The sequence below is a fragment of the Ambystoma mexicanum genome, chromosome 13, assembly GCF_040938575.1.
Source record: "Ambystoma mexicanum isolate Mex_15411 chromosome 13, UKY_AmexF1_1, whole genome shotgun sequence".
NCBI classification, from domain to species: domain Eukaryota; kingdom Metazoa; phylum Chordata; class Amphibia; order Caudata; family Ambystomatidae; genus Ambystoma; species Ambystoma mexicanum.
This window is the reverse complement of record NC_090938.1, coordinates 702,898,501-702,902,806: the sequence shown is the minus strand read 5'-3', so window position 1 is coordinate 702,902,806 and position 4,306 is coordinate 702,898,501. Positions and strand designations below refer to the sequence as shown.

At 49.5% G+C, this 4,306-nt stretch overlaps 1 non-coding gene across 1 annotated transcript; it reads left to right on the top strand.

Annotated features, from left to right (window-relative positions):
- The first annotated feature begins 25 nt into the window (after positions 1–25).
- On the top strand, positions 26–135 carry TRNAL-CAA (transfer RNA leucine (anticodon CAA)). Its single transcript has 2 exons — positions 26–63; positions 90–135. It is a non-coding gene; the product is annotated as a tRNA-Leu (tRNA).
- The last annotated feature ends 4,171 nt before the right edge of the window (positions 136–4,306 follow it).

The window sequence follows — 4,306 nt, the reverse complement described above, 5'->3', positions numbered from 1 at the left end:
CTTTACCCTGCTGCACCTTCCAGTTGTCAGGATGGCCGAGCGGTCTAAGGCGCCAGACTCAAGAGCTGATTCTCTTTCCCAGCTGGGTGTTCTGGTCTCCAATTGGAGGCGTGGGTTCAAATCCCACTTCTGACACAACCTTTTTTTTTTTTTTTTTGCAGCCGCTTTCGGATCGGGGTGATTCGCGCCACGGTATATAGACGGTCCTTAAACTTGCCAATCCTGACAGATCGCTCTAACTTGTAGGGGTGCGCACGGAGGGTGGGGAGAGCTGGGCTGTTGTCTTCAGGAAACACGTCACAGGAGGCGGGCTGAGCCCTGGCCACTGATTGGTGGTAAATCCCACTAGTTGCGCGTGAAGGACTGGAGCTGAGATGTATTCATTGGGCCATAGAGTACTGTAGGAGAGAGATCTGCGAGAGGACGTAACTTGAGTTTATTTTGCAGGTGACCTAGGTGTGTAAAATAAAATGTGAAAAATATCAGTAAAAGAATGCCGCGCCCAACGTGGGGCTCGAACCCACGACCCTGAGATTAAGAGTCTCATGCTCTACCGACTGAGCTAGCCGGGCTGCTGGTCACACAGTCTGCTGGTCGCCCTTTTCTTAGCACACCATTCCTAACTGGACAGCCTGTGAAGGGAGAGAGCAATGTGTGCTTGCATGTTTATGTGTGCTGCCTGTATGCCTGCACTCTATGTACGTGCATCTTTACGCAGCCGCTATGTCTCTGTGTTTGTCCATGTCTGCAGATATTTGTGGCGCTTCCCTTAATATGGTTATGTTATTGGTATCTTTCTGTGTAAGTTTATGTATGTCTACACATCTTTACTATGTGTGCAGCTAGCTTCCTCTTCCTACATGTGTCTCTGAAGTAAGTCTCTATGGATAAGTAGACCGTGTGTGTCTGTATCTGTGCGTGTGTGCCTGTGCACAGCCAAGCACACACTCGTTTGCGTCATTAAGACATGTACTGACCATAATCTACCCCCTATGCCATTCACAGATACTAGAAATCCAGGACCCCGAGATACAGGCTAAGAGTGGGTACAAAAAGAGCCCCATGGTCTGCCTGCGATCTCATACAGGAGCAGCTGTGTTAATAGCAGACTGGAGCAATACAGAGAGCTTTGTCCTGGCGGTGAGCCCTTATTGTAGCAGGCTTTTACTTGCAGATAAGCCCAGGGACGCCGTCAGGCCCTTTCAATCTTTGCAAATTAAAGTGGCCTCAAGTCTTGGGCAAGGGTATGGGGGGCAGCGACTTCCCCCATGTTTGCAGGATTTACAGACGTGTTATCACCTCATTGCCTCCAAACACTTGTTCCTCCACATCAGCCTCTTGCTGACAAAGAAGGGTTTATTGCTCTTCAGTGGGCAATTCATGTTTAGTATCCCTGCTGGATGGCCGTCTCCTGATAATCAGCGGCTAGTAACCTTCCCTTTTCACCATTGTAATGTATGCACCCCAGGAGTGCCCCAGACTGTTTTCGCTCTCAGCAGGGGGCCACCAACCATCATGTTGAAATGGGCAACCAAACATCTTCAGCAGGGCCTGGGTAGGCCAACACAGGGAACTATGTCCTGTCAGTGAGCTCTTACAGCAGCAAGCTGCTAATGCCAGGTTGGTGCAATATACAGAACTATAGCCTGGCTGTGAGATAACACAGATCAGGCTCTTGGTGGCAAACAGGCCCAGTATAGAGAGCTCTGGCTCGGCTGTGAGCTAATACAAGGCAGGCAGTTAACGGAAGACTGAGTTAACGCCGATAGCCACAGTGTCTTGAATCGGTCCTGGAAGGTCTGGGATCGCTGTAGGACGCTAAAACGGTCCTGGCACGTAACTGTTGGAACATGTCTTAGCGGTCTAGTAGCTCACCAACAGGGCCACCGCCATGTATATCCCGAAGTCAGGGGATTGCATCAGTGCGTTGCAACCCTGCTCAACTGTAAGGTGAGACGCTAGTTTCCCGCTTTCATTCGGCTTTCTGGCCGCTCTGGGTTCCGTTGCTCTAACGGCTCCCTCTTGCTCTTTCTTTCCACCTTTGTGCTGCGCGCTCCGCGCTCTTCTCCTGTCTACCTTCCCTTTGCCCGGCCGCTCGGCCACTGCATGCTCTCTTGTCTGTGGCAGTCTCCTGTTGTTCACCCAGTCTCTGGGGACTCTTCCATTTCCTGCTTACCTTGTAATAACATCGAGGTTCCAGTCCGTTTTCATTCCTTTCCTAGGACGTTACCCCGCTCTTCAGTAAGCATCCTTGCTGTGCATTCTGGACCCTATAGTCCATTCCTCTTACCTGTGACTGGCCATTCAGGTTGAAGTCTTTCTCCGGTGGTCTATCTGCTCGAATACTCTACTCATCCATCACCCGACCGTTGGAACAACTGCTTTAGCGGCCATCCTGTTACCAAACCAAACCTACCTGCACTAGCTAAGGATACCTGGGTATTTCTGCCTGTCGGCTTTTCCCTGGAGTGGGGTTGGCTCCCCGGAGACCCCACTGCCAGGCTTTTTGCATATTAGTCAAAGTGGCCGCTGGGGGAGCCCGCCCTTACCTCTTCCAAAAGAAGGGAAAGAAGAAGACAGCACCTCAGAGGGGACAGAAGTAGATTGCGTCCTCTGACGACTCCTCATAAACACCAGGTGAGGAGTCGGAGGGAGAGGCTTGTATAGTCACCAAAAGTAACCCCATAGATTCTGAGACACGGCCTGGCTGGGCACTCTTACAGGAGCAGGCTGTTATTGGCAGCTCGGCCCAATACAGAGAGCTTTAGCCTGGCTCTCAGATAATACAGACCAGGCTGTTGTGGGCAGACAGACCCAGTACAGAGAGCTCTGGCTCGGCTTTGAGATAATACAAGGCAGGCAGTTAACGGCAGATTTGCCTGACACTGGGAGCCATGGCATGCCTGCGAACTCCTACAGGAAGAGGCAGTTAATGGCAGATTGGTCCAGTAGAGAGGGCGCTTTCCCATCTGTGATCCGGATTGAGCATGCTGTTAATGGCAGATTGGTCCATACTGACAGCCACGTCATAGCCTTGAGATTCTTCAGGAGCACGACTCTGCGTTTTGCACCTTTCCACAGTCCACGGACAGGACCCTGCTTAGCCTTGGAATAGCTGCAGAGACTACATGCACCCTATCTCTTCTTGCCCAAAGGCATCCGCACTCTAGTGCATGGCACTGGGCTGGGCTGCATTAGGGCTCTCAGACCCCACCTCTGCGACAGTCCTCTAGTTTAACCATCTTTTGCAGGTCCTTTACAGTCCACCGCAGTATATCACCGAAGTTCAGATCTACCAAAGTTGTAAACGTTTTTATTGCTGATGTCACTGGCGAATATCTAGTGCTGATCTTTGTTCTAAAAAGTTCCTATGCTAAAGTCTTAACTACAATCGTCTAACTCGAATGGCCGTTGTGACATCACCCAGATATGATGGCTGTCCACAGCCTTGCTTAAGACTTTGGTGGTTTTTAGGTCTTCTCCAACTCCCTAAAATGAGAAAATTGGCCCATTTGATGACAACTTTTTTGTGCAAATGTGGGGTCCCCCTCCCCTTATCCACTCCCCATACTCTGCCATTCCCTTTACCTTTCCAAATTTAAATCAACCCTTTTATTAATGTCCCCCTCTATATACTGTATTTAACCTTTTAACTTGTCTTCCCCTGTCACCCTGCCTATCCACAGTATGCCTTCTGTTTTGTCAACAACAAAACTGCTGTCTAAAGGGTAGTCTGTTTTTACCCCTTCAAGATCACGGTATGCGATTCACAATACCTGTTCTAGAATATTCTGTTCCTAATGGCCATTGAGGTTTCTCTCATTGGCCATACCTGCCTGTAATAACTGGGTGCTGATAACATTTGTTTAGTGTTTAATTACTGCTGAATGCTTTCGTAGCGCCCTCTGTGGGTGTCCGTCCTAAAATATTCCAGAAAAGTGTCTGCTCTGGACTACCCCACTACTAACGAGCGATCTAGAAGGGGGCATTGCTGATATTTGTTCTAAAATGCTGCTTTGCCAAGAGCTGTTCTAGGAACCCCAACTGTTGATGTGTGCCCCAGAATATTAATGTATTGATGGCTGCCCTTGAATATTCAGTAGGTGATGAAAGATGGCGAGTTGGTGGCTGTTTTGCAAAATTCCATCCTTGATGTCCGAGACTGAATGTTCCCCAGCTGGTGTTTGTCCCAATGTATGCCACTGCTGGTGTCTGTTCTGGAATCCATGTTAAGCGTGTTCTGATGTAGTCCGTACCTGATGCCTGTTGTGGAACATGCCCTTGCTTATCTGCAATGCAGAACACG